The following is a 21,092-nucleotide window of genomic DNA, read 5'->3' on the forward strand; positions in this document are numbered from 1 at the left end:
GATGAAGGGATCATGTCTATCATAATGGTTAAGTCTCTTGCCCAAGATCTTGAGAATCAATGTTGGTCAGATTGGACAACAGAGGTTTAGAGTTGAGAAGAGTCTGGTCCTTGTCCAGAGCAGAGCACAGAAATGTTACTTTTTGGACAATAATATCTTGTAGCTGTGGAGGGATTCTAGAACATGTAATGAAAAAAATGTTTGTAAACTGGAATAATTTTACATATTTGATTAATGATATCTGTGACTCAAATTATTATTTTTCTTTGTTTAAAATGTATATGGGAGGTCAGAGTGAAATTGCATTTAGAACATTGCAAGACCACAATATAAACAATATGGTGGTGTTAAACAAACAACGACCAAATAATATACTAACTAAATAATAATATAATAATATAGATTTATTTTTATCCCGCCCAATCACGGGGAATCCAGGCAGCTAACAACAGTAAAAAAGATATAATACAAAAAATTACAATAAGATACAAATTAACCCCTGGCCAATACAAAACAACAAAAAGAATAAACAATATAAATAAAAGAGCCCTGCCTAAAAAACCTCCTGGCTATTTTGTGGAAGTTCAATAGAAAGTGAGCCTGGTAGATATCGCTGGGAAATATTCTGTTGATAAGCACATAAAAGGAACCACTGAGAAGACCCATCCTATCAGAGGAGTCATCTCCTAAGCAACATACTGATTTATGTCTTGTAATAAAAAATGTAGTTTCTGATTAATTTGCTTTTTTCCTTTTGTACTAAGTTGTTTTCAGATGTCAGAGGAAATCTGAGAAGCAAGCATACAGCGAGGCATATTTTCCAGGGCTGTAGTTCCACATATACATGCTCTGTCTTGCTCTGAACTACCCCCAAATCTGTCCTGTTAAACCATTGACTCCATCTGTTCAAAACAGAAAAAGGCTAAAAGCCTTTCCAATTTTTTTTGGGGGGGGGGGATTTTGGAATGTTTGCATACACATAATAAGATATCTTGTAGATGGGACCCAAACCTAAACATCAAATTCATTTATGTTCAGTATACACCTTATAAACATAGCCTGAAGGTGATTTTATACATAATATTTTAAATAATATTGTGCATGAAATAAAGTTTGTATACACTGAGCCATCTGAAAACAAAGATGTCACTATCTCAGTCATCCACATGGGCAAACTCAGATTTTAGAGCATTTACACTGAGATTTCCAGATAAAGGATACTCAGTCTGTAGTGGGATTAGATTCATCGTTCTCAGGTACCTAAAATTAAGTCTCTTTAAAACTTTACACATGCTTCTAATGTTAAGTCATTTTTTCTTCTGTGTTCCACTTGAAGGATTAAAAACTATTCCAGTATAGCAATATGATCCAAATTGTTTCCTTAGCATTTGTGTAACATTTGTTCAATGTCTTACTTCCTTGCCCTAAATAGTTATTTTAGCCTTAATACTGTTACTAATATATCACTGTCATCTTCATCAATGCAAAAAGTGACACAGCATGGTGTAGTGATTTGAGTGTTGGACTACAACTCTTGGGCAAGTTACACACTGTCAGGCCCAGAAAACCCCTTAGGGTTGCCTCAAGTTGGACAGGACTTGAAGACATACAACAACACATGCAAAAGAATTCAGGACACTGTATACATAAGCGTCTTATGTTCTTTCCATAAACAGGCAAAAGCCTTTCTATTTAAGGTGTTTGGCCTCTCTCAGTGCATTGTTTTGTTTTTGCTCTGCTGCTTTGTGTTTCATTCTATGATTCTAATTTAATTATGTTTTTAACTGCCTGTCAGTTTTTATCTGCTCTTACCTAATTTTATTTTGATATTGTTTGCTTGTTTGTGGATTAGTTCTTTTTAACTGTTGGTTTATTGTTATTAGCTGCCTTAGGAATGGAAGGACACAGTATAAATGCAACCAAAAATAATGCAGCTAGGCATATGAACTGAAGAATCTGTTCAGCTACAGCACCTCTCTGTAGACAAAAAGAGAAATAGCTTCTGAATTAGGTAGGCTCAGGGAAATGGATGAGCTGCAAAATGCATTTTTAATTAATTTATTTTTTAACATTAGCATGCACAAATGAACACTAGCACATTCAGCTATAGGAAGGTAACTTGCACTTCATGCTTGATCTACAGACCATAAAAAGTTTGTAGCTGATTTGTGCATGCTAACATTCTTGCCTTTAATTTATGTGGATGATTATGAAGCAGGAAGAGTTGTAATCCAGATGCCACTGACAGTTACCAATGACTGCCATCTCACTTCTTATCCCACCCAAAATTCCTGCAAATTGCAGTACAATTGCAGGATATAACAGTGAAAACCCTAAGCAGTCAACTCTGATATGAATACTGTTCAAGTATAAGAATGGTGCTGTGTGTTCTAAACATCAGCACAGTTGTGTTAGGAACACAGTTAGATCCTGTGTCCTGTGTGTATAATAGGAGGTAGTAAGATCTAGGGAATGGAACAAATACTTGTAATTTGTGTAGTCTTTGGGATTCAAAAATAGAGTTTCCATGTTATGGAATGCAGTTTCTTTAAAAAAGAGAGTCACCAAGAGCAGTTTGTGTCTATGAAAACTGTTGTGAACAACTCACTGTTTTAGCATAAGTTCATTCATTGAAAGAATCCTATAAATAGGAGGTTTGTTCTGTTCTACAAAATGCTTAATATGTGCCTGTCACGTAATATGTCCCTATTTTTACTGTGTGCACATCAACTCTGCCCCAGTACCCAGAAAGAAAACTGTGTAGTAAAACAAATAGGATTGTTTTAATATAGTTAGCTTAGATGTTTTTAAAAACAAGCTCTAATTTTATAAATAAAGTTTTTGCACTGTGTACACTATTTTTGTTTTTTACAAATGAATATTCTTTTTTAATCTTTATTGGATCTTCATTACAATCATACAAACAATTGAACAAATCATTAATCCTATAGCACAGATCACATATCTTAATATCATCTCTTTATATCTTAATAAACAATAAAACAATTGTCTCTTACATTCAGCCTTTAGCTCATCTATAGGTTATACATTAAGTTTTGTTTTTAAAGCAGCTCATTAATTCTCTGTTTTGTACCAGGTAATACCTTCTTTTGGCTTTTCAAATTTATCCTTCTGTTAATCGTTTTTTAAATATCTTTCTTTTCTCCTTCAATTCTTAATCTCTTCTATCCTCCAATCTCTTACATCTAAAATCTTCTACCCATATATCCTTCTACTCCTATTCACTTCCCTATCTCTCCACCTCTCATCTATCACTTACTCTCACCTTCCTCACTTACTCTTGTCATTCTTAACCATCTTTCCACAGACTTCTCCTGGTCCATTCCATTTAATCATATAATTATTACAACCATACTCCCTGCACACTTCACAAATATTACTCACATTACTTCCAACACCCTTGATTTTCAAAGTATTATACTTTCTTCTAACCAATTACTATCCCAAGATTAAACTAAACTATAAACTAATATAATGTTTGGTTAAGTTAGATAGCCTTAAACTTTCCCAATCCTGTTAATATCTTTGTTTTTCTAAGAAACGAATCTACATCAACAACTAGAGTTTACCTATACATCACTGTTCCTATAATTTAATTATTCTTTTAAACTATTACTCTATATTAAAAATTTTATTGTTCAGCATCCCTTATCAATATGAAATGAGCAGATTTCTCCATTTCCTTTTAATGTATTCTAATATTTAATCCCATTCTCCTGATGTTATTTCCCAAGATTCATTGTCTTATCATACAAGATAGTCTATCCATTTCTATCAAATCATATAAATAGTTTATCCATTCTTCTAATTCACTGACTTCTTTTCCATTTTTTGGCATATAAAACTCTAGCAGAGGAAGTCGCATACATCAATATTTCCCCATATTTCTTATCAATATCATCATCAAACATGCCTAGTAACAAGCTTTCTGGTGTCATATTCAAATTAATCTCCAAAATCTGAGAGGGTGGTGGGACAGAGAGGAGGTCCTCTCTAGGTGATCTTAAAACCGTAATAGGCTCATCAAGGAGATACGGTCATTCAAATAGCCAGGGCCCAAGCTGTATAGGGCTTTATAAGTCAAAACTAGCACTTTGAATTGTGCCTAGAAACTGACCAGTAGTAAGTGGACCTGTTGCAAAAAGGGAGTTGTGTGTAGCCAGCCCCAGTTAAGAATCTGGTTACAGCTCTTTGAGCCAACTGAAGTTTCTGAGCAATTTTCAAAGGCAGTCCCATGTAGTATTCCAAATGGTATGATGATGGTGGTGGTGGTGGTGGTGGTGGTGGTGGTGGTGGTGATAGTGGTGGTGGTGACAACGACGAGGACGACATCCTGTTGAACAGTTACGAATGTGTAACCTAGACTGTAAAAGTTAGGCATTTGTAACTGGTAATCATGTTTACAATAGTAGCACTATTACCACAATTGCAAATGCCTCCCCAAACCTACCTTAATAGCCAGCAGCCCCATCAAGCAATGAGGGTCTGTTCTACTGGCAATCAGCATAGTGCAGGATGATGTTTCCAGCCCCCCTGCCACCAGTGACAGTGGTGTGACAATCAAAAGCAGGACCCTTGTTGCAACTCCTCATTGCACCACATCTTAATGATGGGAGGGGATTGGAAACATCATCCAACAAAGCATAACTTCATCATTCAATGCAGCTACTGGCTGTTAAGGTAGGTTTGGGGAGTCAGATCAGATGAAATGTAGTTCCATGTTCATAACTACATCTGTGATTAAGGATTTCAGTCAAAAACAGCAAAAATGCTTCATATGAATACTCAGTGATTCATGCCAGCTCATCATGTGCTCTTGTTCTGTTGCACATTTAAGTTATCCACTCACCCATTAATGGAGGAAGTGCTCTGTTGGCAAATGTCTTTTTAATTATATTACCATCTTCAATTTACACTGTGGTTTAGTTGTTGTTAATAGCTCTCATTTTGTAAAATGCTATGTTGAAATCTTAGTTTTGCTATTGTTAGCCATCTGATTATTCAGATCCTACTCCCCCACCCCTTTAAACATAAACTATGAATGACTTATTTATCTTAGTCTACACCAGTTTTCCAACATGATTTACAGCAAACTTTATTATACTTTTTTAAAATTTGTATTCATGACTCATCATTCCCAGTCATTCAAGTTTCAGTTTACACAGTTGAAGTCTCTTACTTCCATAAATCAATAAAACTCACAACGGCTTAAAATAATTAAATTAAAATAAATAAATAATAGCAGAGTCAGCCTAAAGCATTTATGAGGAGGACATGCCACAGTGGGGAGCCACCACTAGTAAAGATTCTCTCTCTGTCTCTCTCTCTCTCTCTCTCTCTGATTGCTTCCTGTGATCTAAAGTTCTGTTGGATCAGTATTTGTGGACTCCATTTTTTGATTTAACTCAGATATCTGGTTGTGATGCATAGCAGGTGTAACTAGAATATGAACAGGTATTTAACCTTCTCCTTCATTGCCTATATAACTTCTCTGTAATTTACCCAGAGCTTGGGGGTGTTATTTTTTGGGCTACAGTTTACAGAATTTCTCCAGCCAGTACGGCCATTAGAAGTTGCTGTCCCCAAAAGTGACTTTTCCAAGCTGTGAACTTCAGGCATATGTAAACAGGGCATATGTTGGTTACATGTGATAGTAAGAAAAAACTTGCTACTTTTTAAAAGTGGCTAAAGGTGCATCTGCATTGTATAAATAATGTAGTTTGATACCACTTTATCTGCCATAGCTCCCTCCTATAGATTCTTGGAATTTGTAATGTTGTGAGGCACCAGCACATTTTGGCAGAGAAGGCTAAAGACTTTGTAAAACTACCAATTCCAGGATTCCATAGGATAGAGCTGTAGCATTTAAAGTGGTGTCAAGCTGCATTATATCAAATTGCCAGTTCTAAATGTGGGGAAGCACTTCATGCTCAGACAGAGACACACTCCTCTCTACCAGCAACAACAACAAAAAATCTTTAGTATTTTTTAACAGAGGAGGGTCCAAAAAAACTAATAGTGTTTGCCTGTTAAGAGCAACAGTGCTGCTCCAGAAAACCTTTGTTGTCATTTCTGCCTACCTTTTTTGCTTTCAGAAATGGGATCTCAGTGCTGTGTAACATATCTTTCATGACTATATGATTCCTGGTTGGTTGAGAACACCCATATGACCTCAGGAAGAAAAAATGTAGAGAGATCTTGTAGCACATTTGAGACCAATGCTAGTTTCAAAGGTGCTACAAGATCTCTCTACATACTGATTCTACATACTAAAACAGCTATATTTTTGAATTCTAGGAAGAAAATAAAGCATTAAAGTATCACTAAGACAAACAATAGAAACAAAGAATATAACAAGAAGAAAAGTATTAATATAAACGGTAGAGTTTGAAACACAGTCTTAGTCTCCCCCAAACATTGTTTTTCCTTAAGGCACAAGTGAATATTCAGCATGGCCATCTTCTTAACCAACTTAATGTTTTTAGCCAAATATAAACTGATGCTATAGTAGAATGATTTAATAGTCTGAAGACATGCAAGTACCTGCAAGCAATGTTCTTGCCCAGTTATAATTCATTTACATAGACTTACCCAGTGGGAACCTTTCATAAATTGTGCCATGTTGTCAAGTGCATTGAAATGTTTAAAATAAACACATACAAACAATTTTGCAAAGTTATGAATTTGGTAATTCTTCAGTTAAAATTAATGAGACTTGACTATTGCTTAAATTTGGCTAAATTATGTCTGGTGGTAATATGCAGAACTGAAAGCCTGTCCTTTCATATGTGACTAAATACAGTATTTCAGAAAAATTTAATGATCAGCCTGTATTGAAAATATTTTTTAAACGAAAAGTTCTGCCATTTGTTTCACAGTTATATTTTTGATAGTAATATTTTTACTTTACAGTGGACCCTTGTTATACACTGGGGTTTGGTTCCAAGATCTCCTGTGGATAACAAAATGTATCAAGTCCCATTAAATATAATGACATAGCAAAATGGTGTCCCTTATAAAAATGGAAAATGAAGGTTTGATATTTGAAATTTATACTTTTTTTTAACATTTTCAAACCATGGATGCTTGAATCTGTGTATAAAAAATCCATGTATAAGAAGGGCCGACTGTACCTAAATTTAATTTAAATAACATATTAATCACACCAAAGGGCAATTACACTTTGTTCAGCATCTGTATCAAAATGGCCTAACAGTGACTCAGCCTGTGTCATGGTAGCACCTTATCAGAACATCACTTTTATATTACCTGCTGCATGTTTCCTTTTTTGCTAGGCTATTTACAGTTTATTATTATTATGTTTGTTTATTTAAATTTCATCTCAAATATTCTTCTGTGCACACAATGCTTGGAACTTGTTCTCTCAGTAATTCACAGCAACAGTCTAGTGTTGCTGCATCTGCATGAAAGGCTTGTGGTCTGCCATGTTTTTGTACACAATTGGTACCCTTGCCCTTATGCACCCCACTCCCTGATTATTAAAACTTTCCTTCCCATGACATGAGTCATAAAACACACTTTCTGGCTGGAGGCAGACAGTAGGCTAAGAGACTTCAAAGTGATGCGAAAGAAGGATATTTATTACAGCGTAATTGAAAACTCGTTCCCTTTGCCTCATTACTGTATCTGGAAAGAGATGTTTTACACATTTTTGAAATTGTGAATGCCAACCCCCCCCCCCCTAAAAAAATTGTTACGGGAGATAAAAATTGGGAAAGTAGAGATGCCATAAACAGAGATGCCTGGGCAATACACAACACACATAAACAATCTGTTTGCAGCCTATTCTGCTTCAATAACCGGCAGTTTTGCTACAGAACAGTGGTAACATGCAGCCCATGAGACACCCCCAGAAGCTCCTCAAAGCCTCCAGATCCACCCATTTAAAAAAAATTACCTCCAAACTACCCCAAATCTTCCAAAACCAGTTTGAAAAGCAACAGTTTGCTCTCCCAACCCCTGGGACCCCAAGCCTCCCCAAAACATAGTTTTTTGTGGATTTTTCGGGCGATGTGGCCATGTTCTAGAAGAGTTTTTTCCTGATGTTTTGCCAGCATCTGTGGCTGCATCTTCAGAGAATGCTTGCCTGGAAAAAGTGGGAATACAGGAGTGATTTGCATGCATATTGTTCTGTGCTGATGGCTGGCCTCAGGCTGGGAGGCTAATGCAAAAGAGGGTTAGTGTCTGCTAATTGGTGATCATTATCTGCTGGGAAAGCCCTTGACTCTGAGTAGTTTCCCATTTGCATTTGCTGAGTCCTTATTTTGCTATTCCTTAGGATTGGTAGCCAATTTTTGTTCATTTTATAGGTTTCTTCTTTCCGTTTGAAATTATCCAGATGTTTGTGGATTTCAATGGCTTCCCTGTGAATCCTGACATGGTAGTGTTTGACATGGTCCAGAATTTCAGTGTTTCTTCTTTCAAAAAGCTTAGAATCTTGAATCAATCCAAAGAGACAACAGGCAGCATACCTACAGTTTGGATTATACTGTATTCACCCAGTCAAGTTATATGGCAACCCTTAATGGCCAAAATTATTACCCAGCATATCTAGATGTGGGGATAAATTGGTTCCTCTACTTCTTTTCCCCTTGTTGTTGTGTGCCTTCAAGTTGTTCCAGACTTATGGCAACCATGGGGTTTTCTTGGCAAGATTTGTTCAGAGGAGGTTTGCTATTGCCTTCCCCTGGGGCTGAGAGCATGTGACATGCCCAAAGTCACCCAATGGGTTTTGTGGCTAAGCTGGAAATTTAACCCTGGTCTACAGAGTCATAGGCCAATGCTCAGATCACTATGGCCCCATACAGACAGCCAAAATAAAGCTGCTTCGGGTCACTTTGGAGGTATGCTGTTTAAATGATACATGAATACTAAGAGTCCGGAAACCGTGCTAAAGCCACAACCCAGTCCTAAGGATTGGAGTGCAGCTTTGGTGTGGCCTCTGGACTCTTAGTAGGCATACATCATTTAAACAGCATACCTCCAAAGTGACCCGAAGCAACTTTATTTTGGCCTGTCTGTATGGGGCCAAAGTCACACTGGCTCTTCATTTTATTTTTATTCCTACGTAATTAAATAAAGCAAACCAAAACAAGTTCCCAGCTCAGTGATATAAATATAAGTGTGTGTGTGTGTGTGTGTGTGTGTGTGTGAACTGAATGCTTTCTTGCAGCTAGGTTTCCTCTAACTCTGTGGTTTTGTTACCAGAATAAATGGTATCATTGCAGGTTTAGCTTGAGTGGCAGGCAAGGATGCAGTGACGAGAACTCACAAACCCAACATAAATTAAAAAGAAGTTACAAGTTGCAGCTGTATAGGCTTGGAGCATGAGGCAGGAGATCCAGATGTTGGCCAGTCTGCCTGTTATTTGATGTGCCCAACCCACTGCCTGTCTGTTGAGGGTCAAGCCTATAGTAACATAGTGGAATCTGTATGAGCCCCAGCCACCACGTGGTTTCAATGTCACATAGGTGAAGGAGGTCCCTATGGCCTCCCAGTTCAGTCTGACCTAGTTAGCCTGCACCTCGAAGGTCCTATGATGAGATCATCATAGGAAGAGGCAAAGGATGGGTTACCAAGCTCTATTTTTCCAAAAACCGGATCCAGCCCCATGTCAAATACATACTAACAAATAATGATACACTTCAAAACCACCACCACCCAGCTACCAATTGGTTGGCCACCTAGAAGTCCATGAAAATGATGTACAGGCTCTAGGGAACCAGACTGACACTGATATATGTAGTGCAGGGGTCGGCAACCTACGGCCCGCGGGCCGGATCCGGCCCGCCGAGGCCTTTCTGCCGGCCCCTGCGCAGTCCTGCTGCCGATTGCCGCCGATTCCGCGCCGCTCCGGGCGCAATTTTATTTTTCAAAATGGCGGCCGAAGTCTCGCGTGACCTTTCCCAGGACGGGAAAGGTCGCGCGAGACTTTGCCGCCATTTTAAAAACCAAAATGGCAGCGGAGGAGGAAGTGGAGGGCTGCGCGGCCTGGCGTGGAGGAGGCAAAGGTTGAAGGCCGGCGCGGCCCTCCCTGCCTCCCCGCGGGGCTCCGCGCAGCCCTCCCTGCCTCCCCGCGGGGCTCTGCATGGCTCCGCGCAGCCCTCCCCGCCTCCCTGGGAGGATGCAGGATGCTTAGATGGTATTAGATTGCGTTTTGGGGTTGAAAACAGAGTCAAGGGAAGATCCATAACATGCAGTGACCCAAATACCCACAACACATACACACACTGAGGTGGTTTTTAAATTTGACAAAATATGCACATACTGGCACCTGTTGTTTTTTTTTTTTAAAAGAAGGGGGGGAAAGGGAGAAATGACCCATCCAGTTGCCCAATCACTGTAAGAAACGTCACCTTGATGAAAGTAGAAGAGAATTTGATTGACAGAAAAGGAGCCTTTTTTAAAACCGGTTCGGCAAATGAGAACTCTCACCGGAGCTGCATGGCATTCAGGGTTAATTACTCTGAGGTAAACAGTGGGCACTTGCTTCCAGAGAGATTCAGGGGGAGGGAATCTGGATGTACCCAGTTCCATCCAGCACAAATAGCTCAGTATGAATGGGGCCTATATTTCAAAGGAAGGAGCTGGCAACACTACCTCTGAATATTCCTTGTCTAAGAAAACCCTATAAAATCCATGGGATCTCTGTAAGTCAGCAGGCACATTGGAAAACAAATCACAGAATCAACTCTGCCACATCATCAACAGGCAGGCAACTAGTAGCCTGCAAACCTACGTAGTTTGGTCCACAGTGACCTCCAGTACTCCGTTCAGTCATTATCTTAAATTCATAAACAGAAGGAATTGCTACAGTGGGCCTTTGGTATCCTCTGGGGTTTGGTTCCAGGACACTCCATGAATACCAAAATCCATGGATGCTTAGGTTTCAAATACAATGACATGGTAAAATGGTATCCCATATATAAAATGGCAAAATTAAGGTTTGCTTTTTGGAATTTATCTTTTGGAATATTTTCAAGCCATGGATGGTTGAATCCATGGATAAAGAGGCTCACTATATCTGATATTCTCAAGAATGGCTTCAGAAGATCAGAAACTATCAAAAGCATCAAGCATGTGTCTCTTGAATTCTCCCTTTCACTCCAATATAGATGCACATCAGCTACAGTCAACTGCAAGAAGGCTCAAGTCAAATGAAGCTGAGGAGGCCCAGGCACCTTACCGGCAACCCCATACAGTATTAGCCTATCCATATATCATATGATTTACAGTGTATATGTATTTTTTCCCACCTGGCAACCTTTTGCAGTGATGTGGTCAGGTGAATAGTAGGGATTCACTACATCAGGGGTAGGCAACCTTTTGGAGCCGGGGGCCGGGTTGGTGTCCCTCAGACAAGTCGGGGGGCCGAAGCCGGGGGGTGGAGCTTCCATCCTCTGGGGCGGAGCCACCCTCTGGGGCGGAGCCTCCACCGAAGCCCTGCAAGGAGGAGGAGACGTGTGCCCGCCCTCTCCTCCTCGGTCCCTTTCTGAGGAAGGCCCCGCGGGGCCGCGCAGAGCCCCGCGGGGAGGCGGGGAGGGCCGCGCGGGACCCCACAGAGCCCCATCCTTGCCACCCCAGAGTGCCTCATACACGTGTAGGAGTAGTAGTAGTAGTAGTAATAATAATAATAATAATAATAATAATAATAATAATAATAATAAATTAATTCCTCACCTCAGAATGCCAGAAAAGGATGCCATGCATTCTTTGCTTTCCCTCAGCTACCCCTGAATTCCTTACAGACAGTAGCAAAAGCATTCTGTATCAATTTGCCAAATTGGAAAGAGAAACATTTGTAACATTCGCATTGGAGCATTCGCAAAGAAAAAAAAGCCTCCTGCAAAGTGCTCAGCTGCTGGAAGCAAGGAAATGAAAGGGAAAGTGAACAGGCAGGCAGCCCCATTCTATCTATATATCTACCTGTAGCAAAAAAAAATACGCATTGTCAAAAATAATTTAAAAAAAATAAAAAACAGAGAGAAAGCTGCCCGTGCAAGTGCAGAGGCTCCCTCTGACCTACCCTGAACTTGACCCTTCGTCCTGCTCCTTCCTTCTCCTCCTGCTCCGTTACCCAGGTTGCCCTCCATGGCCCTCTTCTCTCCCCCCCCCGGCTCCTTCATCATCCTGTTCCTGCTCCGTCACTGATTCTCTTAGCACTCTTTGGCTCCTTCCTTCTCCTTCTCCTGCTCCTGCTCCGTTACCCCGATTGCCCTCCATGGCCCCCTTCTTCCCCCCGGCTCCTTCATCCTTCTCCTCCTCCTCCATCACTCTTGGCACCCTTTCTCCAGTTCCACCCTCTGCCCTCCCTCTGACCTAAATCCCTCCCCTGAACTTGCCCCGATCATGATCGGGCCCAAGTTCATATTCACCGAACCCAATTTTTTTCAAAAGATACAGCTTTTACCCCGCTTCCAAATGACCCACACTAAGGGGCATTGCCCTGAAATGGTTGTGGAAGCCTCGGATTCGCTTGTGGGAGATTTGGGGTGAATATGAACTTCACATGCATAATTCAGTTCCTGATCCGGGGTAAAAGGTAATCTGAATGGCCCCATAGCCTACAGTCCTTGGTCTGTTTTTCTTTCATATTTTGGAACCCACCTAATCAAAGAATGGTAGAATAGAGTAGCCTCTGTCCTGGTGCCCTTCCCATTAAGAAATTGGCTTCTTACTGCATTTTTTTTCAGCTTTTCATGGGATACAGTACCATTATGTATAATAATTTTGGTGTTTGAATGTTTTATTTAGATATAATACTTTCTTTGTGAAGCCATTATATGATTTCATATTCAATTAACATCTGTTTAGCTTCAGAATTAAATCTGTTAGTTTTTTTTAAAACCTGATAACTGGCAAGAAATAAATCTGATTATTATAATTTTTTGAAAAGATTCTATAGTATCAATAAAAAATAAAAGGAGAAAAGTGTTAGAATAATTTGTTGAAGTTAAATGGAGACGGCACAATAACTTTCATTACATTTCTGGTGATACAACCCTGGAGTCTATTTCAAAGTTGCTGTGTTGCACTTGGGTTTAAGCCATAATAAAACGAAAGTATCAACACAAAATAAAATCCAAGGACAGTATTTGCTTAGTAAGCAGGTCATGACAATTTTGATGATAAGATAAACAGGATATAATTTATCAAGGCCTATACATTCAGTGATAATTGAAATAACCCTAATATACTTGGAGCCTGCAAAGGCAGATATTTATTTTCACTTAAACATCTTTTAGCTGTAGACTAATTAAAATTTAGTGTTGCTGATGATGGTGATCAAAAGAATAAAAACACCAGTATTGATAAGAAGTAGTTCTTGATTATGCTTCTCTCATATTATTGTAAACAGAACGGTTCAACAACTAGTGGGATTTATCTTCTACTGACTCTTTCAGTCCCACATATAACAAAACAAATTGATTGGAATATCTTTTTAAATAACTGTCTTAAAACCACAGAAGATATCCACTGGAACCATAAAAGGGCACAAGCCTTTCTGATTGGAAATGACATAAGATCTGTTAAGTACCCTTCATAGATATGATTAAATTTAAGCATCGAGCACTGAAATCAGTTTTGCTTTGAGAAGCAAAGAGATCAGTCTGCATCAATACTTCTTTTGATTTGGTTTTGAATATCCTTTTACCTACCCACAGTTGACTTCTAATTAAATGGGTTTGTGAGAAGCTGAATAGAACAGCAAAAGCTTATCTGTCTTGCACAGCCAAAGTCTCCTCTTGGGACAAAGAGAAAATTCTAGTCCAGTAACTGAAAATGCAAGAATGAACTCTTGTAATTAATCTCTCTCAGACTAAAGAATTGGTTCTAACTTTTCTTACTCTTTTTAGACGAGTACGGTCAGATTGACTACTCTTATTTTTGCATCATGTAAGAACTGAGGATTACATCTGTTTTCACCCACTCATATAATAAACCTATCTCATCTTTTAAATCCTCCAGAGATGGTGGATGGGGGAAGGTGGCAGCAGGCTGGAAGAAGGAGGGGGAATCAGCAGCAATCACTAATTCATGCTGTTTTATTCATAAGTAGATTTCATTTCTGAAATTCAATTTATTTCATCATGCAAGAGCAGGGAAGTTTTACTTTCCCCTCACAGTGGTGTCTGAGAATCCCTGGAGACGAGTGGGTCAGTGACTTTTTAAAAATCACATGTAGATAAAGTATCCCGTTTAGGCTACAGATTCAAGGGGATTGTTGTCAGCTGCTGTCAAGTCAAGTTTGACTTATGGTGAATGAAAACTGTCTTGAGTCTCCCTGTCACCAACAGCCCTAGTCAGATTTTGCAAACTCAGGGCCATGGTTTCCTTGATTGAGTCTATACATCCCTAAAGCAATCTTCCTCTTTTCCTACTACCTCCTGCCTTGCCAAGAATTATTGTCTTTTCTAGTGAATCACACCTTCTCATGATGTGTCCACAGTACAACAGTTTGGTAATCTTGGCTTCTAGGGAGAGTTCAGGCTTGATTTACACTAAGACCAATTTTTTTAACAGTCAGTATCCTCAAACCTCTTCTCTAGCACCACATTTCAGATGAGTTGATTTTCTTCCTGAGTAGCTTTCTTCACTGTCCAGCTTCCACAATCATACATAGAAATTGGAAATATGTTGGCATGAACAATCATAACTTTGTTACTGTATGTTTAAAGCCATTCCCGGCTTATGGCAACCTAAGGCAAAGCTATCATGGGGATTTATTGGCAAGATTTGTTCAGAGGAGGTTTGCCATTGTTTTCCACTGAGGCTGAGAGCATGTGACTTGCCCAAGGTCACCCAGTGGGTTTCATGGCCAAGCTGGGGATCAAACCCTGGTCTTTACGGTCATAGTCCAATATTTTAGTATTAAATTACATGTCTTCTCATTTTAAGAGCATGTCTAGTTCCTTTATAGCAGCCTTCCCATGTCCTAATCTTCTTCTAATTTCTTGACTGAAATCTCCCTTCTGATTAATGACTGAGCCAAGGCATGGAAACGCTTGAACTCTTTAAATGTCTTCATCATCTACATTAAAGTTATGTAAATGATCTGTAGACATTATTTTTGCTTTCTTAATGTTCAACTGTAAATTTGCCTTTCCACTTTTTAGCTTGACTTTTTCCAGTAATTGTTTCATCTTTCCTGTTTTTTGCTAGTAGTATGGTGTCATCTGCATATCATAAATTGTTGTTCCTTCTTCCAATTTTCATGCATCCTACCTCCAAGTTTAATCTTGCTTTGTGTATGATATGTTCAGTGTACATATGATACTTCAGCATACAAGTTAAACAGATAGGTTGATAAAATGCAGCATTGCCTGACCTTCTTGCAAGTTAGAAACCGTTCAGTTTCTTCGTATTCTATCCTGAAGGTAGCCTCTTGTCCTGGGTATAGGTCGTTTTGTGGGGGTGGGGGGGGTAGATTATGTTTTTAAACTTTTGTATATTTAGATTTTAACTTTCTTGTGTTTTAATTAGGTTATTTTAATTGTCTCCAAAATGTTTGTCTTGATGTGTTTTTATATTGTGAGCCACCTTGGGTCCCTTTTGGGAGAAAGGCGGCATAGAAATGAAATGAAATAAATAAATAAATGTCAGGACAATACAATATTGTTCTTTAAGAGCAGCCTATAGTTGTTTCATGATCTACACAATTAAAGGTTTTGCTATAATCCGTAATTTTCTTCATAAATTTTTGATGCACTACATTATCCAATGTGTGTTTACAATATGATCCCTCATGCAAGTTAAACAGATAGGTTGATAAAATGCAGCATTGCCTGACTTTCTTGCAAGTTTCTGTACCCAACATATGGGACCTGACGTTTCTCACTATGAAAAAGAAAGAAAAGCTTTGGTTAACATTTTCCTCACTATTAATGCCAACCCTTCTCTTCTTAGGTTTTCATTTCCTCAGTAAAATATTGTGTAATTATCTGACTCACAATGTCCCATTCCTGCCTACTTCAGCTCACTGACCCCAAGTATTGCAGTGTTTATATGTTCCATTTCTACTGTGTCTAGCTTCCCCTAATTCATGCTTCTCCTATTCCATGTTCCTATAATATGTGCTGTGCAACTTCAAGCTTTCCTTTCACTGCTAAGCAAGTCAACAGTCAAACATCCTTTTGGCTTGAGGCCAGTAGCATCATTAGCCACAGCATTATTCATAGTTATTCTCTGCTGTACCCCCAGTAGCTCATTGAGTGCCTTCCAATATGGGAGTCTCATCTTCTGGCATTATCTCCTGTTTCATTTTCGATCATCAACATAGGTTTTCATGGTAAAAGACATTCAAAGGGGCTTTACCTTGGTTCCTTCTACACCAGTGGTCCCCAAACTGTCTCCTTTGAGAGATTTTGGGTTTCAGCTCCCAGAAGCCTCAGCCATGTTGGCCAGTAGTCTGGGATTTTGGGAGCTGAAGTCCAAAATGCCTTAAAGAGCACAGTTTAGGGACCACTCTACACAGTACTAACAAGTGTTAGCTATGGTGCCACTACCATTATCTCTAAGAGATCCTCCACCAGTGTCACCTTCCTCCACTGCTGCTGCTGCCCAGTAGCTCTGCTTGGTACATTTAGTCTTGCTCCTCAGCAAAGATTGTCTGACATGGGAAACCTCACTAGCCCCACAGCCTTTTGCGTTACAGGAGCACACAGTTCAACCACCACGGAAAGGTAGTGCCACGATGAGATTAAAGGGGCAAGGGAACATAAATACCCCCAGAGTAGGTCAGATATTAGAACGAGAGCAGTGGGAACAAAGGTAGCAGAAAAACAGAAGAACTGTTAGGAAGAAGAACATGCTGGCCATCTTATTTGCATCCAGAGCTAGTACTGTAATAGGCAACATATTTCATTGAGCTCATCAGATGAGATAGCTAGTGGGAGATAGGAAGTGGCATAGGCCCACTTCCAACTGCAAACTCATTCACTTACAACTTTCTAAAGACAGCTGATTAACTGCAATTTAGATCCTTGAAGAGGCCCTTGTCTATGCTAGGCCAATGTTAGAAGCACATTTGGGAAGAACATCAGAGAGACCCTTTCCAGGGGCTGGGGCTGGAATTCCCATCCTTAGGAGGCCTGTAAAGCTTTCCTTCTTGATAGTCTTCTGATGACTGGTGAAATATTTTCATGTTTAGAGAGGCCTATGGTTTGCTGAGCTGATTATATTTTGCTGCTGCTACTGAAAGCTTTTTAAATGTTGTGGGCTGTTATTTTTAATCTGCTCTTGGTTTTGTCATTTCAATTTAAATGTGTTTCATATTATGTTTTAATATATTATTGTGCATTTCCATCATGGTTAGTCACCTTAAACATCTAGTATGGAAAGGAAAGGAAAATGTTTAAACAAATGAATTAAATTCACAGCGTGGTCACAGGGCTTGTGCCTGGACAATGGTTTTTATTTTGTTTATTGCCTTGTGCTCTATGCTATAGTTACTCAAGATGGCTAACAACAATTTTAGCCATATAGATATCTAGAATTACTATACATATTTTTTTCATGGGTTTAAGTGGAATGCTTCTAGATGTGGGCAAATTGAGGAATGCATGCTAAACATTAGTTTAATCAGATTTTCAAATTCAGCCATTAGCTGTTGTTGCTTTCACGAGAAATAGAGTAGCAAGTGTGAGAGAAGAAAATTGTTGTAGTGCTGTAGCATGTAGCCCATGAGGCCCTGTTGTTGAAATGAATGACTGAAATATAGCTTAGGTTATACTTCAGAGGAAGGACTGGCAAAACCATCTCGGAGTATGGGGTTGTCATAAGTTGACATGCTGAGAGAGTGTGTCTGTGAGAACAATGGTAGCTTTGTACTTAGTTGGTGTAGGCCATAAGTGTGTTCTGGTGGTTTTGGTTTGTGTGTGGGGTAAACAGGATTGTATCTTCAATTGCAGACAGTAACATTCAGTCAATATGGCATCCAAAGAAGTGGATTTATATCCACTAAATCTCATGCATTTTTTTTTAAAGTTAGTGTTAAAGATGCTGCCACATTTCTTTTCTTCTCCCCTTTTCTTCCTCCTTTTTTTGCTGCCAGAGGCTAACACAGTCACTTCTTTGAAAACCTCTCAAAAGACCCTAAACAATATTTTTATCACGGCTTGCCAAGGAAACAGTTTTTTATTGTTGGGAAGGTATTACACTTGTTTTCTTTTTACAATACCTTGATTTCTAAGGTCTGAATTGGCATTGCACCACTTTCCACTGAAGCCCAGATCCTCCAGGATCTTACTTGCTATGCCCACCAGATTTTTATATAAGCACAAGACACAGGCTTTTCTTTCTCCCTATGATTATTATAATACAAATTGTTCTGACAGGGCTGCTGGCCTATATGGCATGCTGTTCTGTCTGTGTATATAGCCTAGGGGAAGAACTGGAGTAGCTGTCAAGAGAAATTTAGTTAGACTTGCCAAAATAGTGGCATTTGTCCATCTTACTCTTCTTACTTTCTAGACTGCCTGAGTTTACATCATGTACCTCTATCCTGCTTTGATAGATTGTTTCCGGTTAACAAGTGCAGTAAAATTGTGAAAGGCTGTACTGTAGCATAAAACTGCTTCTTGCTGTTTTTACAAAAAGAGGTAGCAAAAGCACCAAGAATTTGGATGACATGGAAAAGGAATTTTCAGAATTTGATCCCTAGAACGCCTTTGTTTGTTTGTTTGTTTTTTGCATATGATCAGATTTGTCCACATTTGGACAATAATCTCATCAGTTCACCGTCTCCAGTTTCTGGAGTGTTACTATATGGGAAATAGGAAACTTTGGCTTGTATTGCTTGTTTAACAAGCTGGAATTTATTTTAAGCTACAGTTCTTGATTTGTGTGCAACAGGCTAAGAGTCTGCTAGAATATACTGTAAATACAGTCTGGTTTATTTCTCCTCTTGGCAATTCAGGAGGAAGAACAGAGAAGTGGAAGTATGTAAATCCATGCCACAAGAAGACACTTTCCCACTCACACACAGTGCTAAACTGTGGTTATTTAGAAAAGTAGCCATTTTAGAATTTTTCTGCTTGATTATTAATAGGAGTTCATTAACTATCTGTGAATGTTTACATTTTATTGGCATTGTAATTTCATACAGTGAAAAGTATTTTGGGTTTTTTTAAGTGATACAGGGGTTTTTTCCCTTTGCCAGTTAAGTTTGATGCTGTAGAATCTGCAAGCCTATGTTTTTCACAAGAAAAAGGAATATTTATGAGAGATGTTCCCTTCTCAGTACCCTCTCTTGCCCTTGATAACCCAATCCTGGCATTTTTGAAAAGGAGATCTGTCAGAAGCACTGTGTGTATTTAGCATGTGTGTCAAATCAAGATGGAAGAAAATAACTGAGGTCTCTCTTTTATTCCAGAAACAATCTGACAGAAGTTCTTGAGAAAATGTGGTGAATAAAAGCTTGCTTGTATCTACAGGGGGGAAATTCTGGTAAGCAACTATACATCTTATATATGTTTTTGCAGTTGTTCCCATTAAATTGTTCCAATGGTTTTCATTCTAATGTGATTTCTACTGAGATTGGAAACCTATAATTTTGCAAGTTGGCCACTGCTGTGGGCAATATTTTCTTCTTGTTTGTTTTGTTTTTGCATAAAGACTCTTTAGTTATAATGAGAAACACTGAAAGAAACCAAGCTGAGCCTTAAAGCAAGGAATGCTCTAGAAAGTTTAATTTCTCAGGCGGCTTCTAGTTATTGTGCAGTGGCTTTTGTAAAGTACTTAAAAGCCTTGAAGCTAAAAAATTAAAGCAGGAATATCAGAAACCCTTGCCTAAAAAGGGGGGGGGATTCAGTATATTATCATGTAAACAGGTACTATAGTTCCTATAGAAACAGTGTAAGAAAGGTATATAGAAATTATTTCATAGCAGACAGTGGAACTGACATACCACAGCTCTTTCTTGTCTCTAATACATTTTCTAAAGTTGTGTGAGTCTCCTTTGATATAACTCATTTTGCTAGAGCAAAGTGAAGTACATCAGACTCCTTAAAGATGATTTAGTTAGGAATTTCTCCTTGGGTGATATGATCTCCCTTATAACTTTTTTGGTCCATCAGTTTTCTTAACTTGCTTACTGGAAAAACAAGGCTTGGAAAGGCTTGTCCATCTAATTCATCTGATGGTTGATTTGAAAGACCTATTTCATTTTAAATAAATGCACTTTCCAAAGTGGCATTTACTGACACGTGCTTAATCCACTGAAGTTTGTATGTAGAACACTGTCAGCTATGGAAAGCAATAACCCATGAGTGAAAGTTGTATAGTCTCTCCAGCTGTTCTCAAGGTTCTTAGTTGCTCCATCTCAGTACAATGGTTCATTTTATTAGTAAAGGGTTTTTCATCATTCAGGATCCTGCTGTTAAGATATACTTGATTATTTTTCTCCTGCTGCTCCAAGTGTAAAATAAGAATGAATTCTGGAGGCCTCCATCTTTGTCATTTTTGAATACGGGAAACAGAAATACACAGAGACATCTTTGGTGACACATCATTGATTAAAAACAGAAATAGACCCAGGGGGGAGAGGGGGATATATGCTCTACCTATTATCCTTAGCTTCTGCCCAAAAGTATGCCCATAAGCATATTCCTCCCACAAAACTGGCACTGAAGCCCTCTGAGCTTGCCTTTTAAAGAGGGAGGTGATACACAACAGTTATATCCTCACCCATCTCCCATTGCTCTGTGAGTCTCATACTGTTTCTTTCCTAACTTGAAGGAGCATTTGTTGTTGTTGTGTGCTTTCAAAGAAAATGTAATGTTCATATAACAATTGATTTACCATTGTATTATCTAATACTTGTTACTTTGGAGAGCATGAAAATTGTGCATTTGAACAATGAGGCATAATTTGTTATTAAAGTTACTGTAGCTGTAAGAGATCATTTGTGGAGTCAGTACCTAGAATAGAATTTACAGGAACTAAGCAGAACAGTGGAGGTTAGGGAGGCTTGGAGAAGTCTCATCCACAGGGTTGCCATGAGTCAAGATCAACTCAAGGGCCGTTAACAACAGTAACAACAAACCTAGAGT

General features: G+C 38.9%; 1 protein-coding gene across 4 annotated transcripts in view; it reads left to right on the forward strand.

The window, feature by feature from the left end:
* The window catches only part of FYN (FYN proto-oncogene, Src family tyrosine kinase), a 160,926-nt gene that overhangs the window by 58,787 nt on the left and 81,047 nt on the right, over window positions 1-21,092 (forward strand). For all 4 annotated transcript variants that reach the window (XM_042450296.1, XM_042450289.1, XM_042450311.1 and 1 more), the window contains exon 2: window positions 19,415-19,488. The gene's annotated coding sequence lies outside the window, so the exon portion shown is untranslated. The remainder of the gene's footprint in view (window positions 1-19,414; window positions 19,489-21,092) is intronic.

Source organism: Sceloporus undulatus, chromosome 1, assembly GCF_019175285.1.
Source record: "Sceloporus undulatus isolate JIND9_A2432 ecotype Alabama chromosome 1, SceUnd_v1.1, whole genome shotgun sequence".
NCBI classification, from domain to species: Eukaryota; Metazoa; Chordata; class Lepidosauria; order Squamata; family Phrynosomatidae; genus Sceloporus; species Sceloporus undulatus.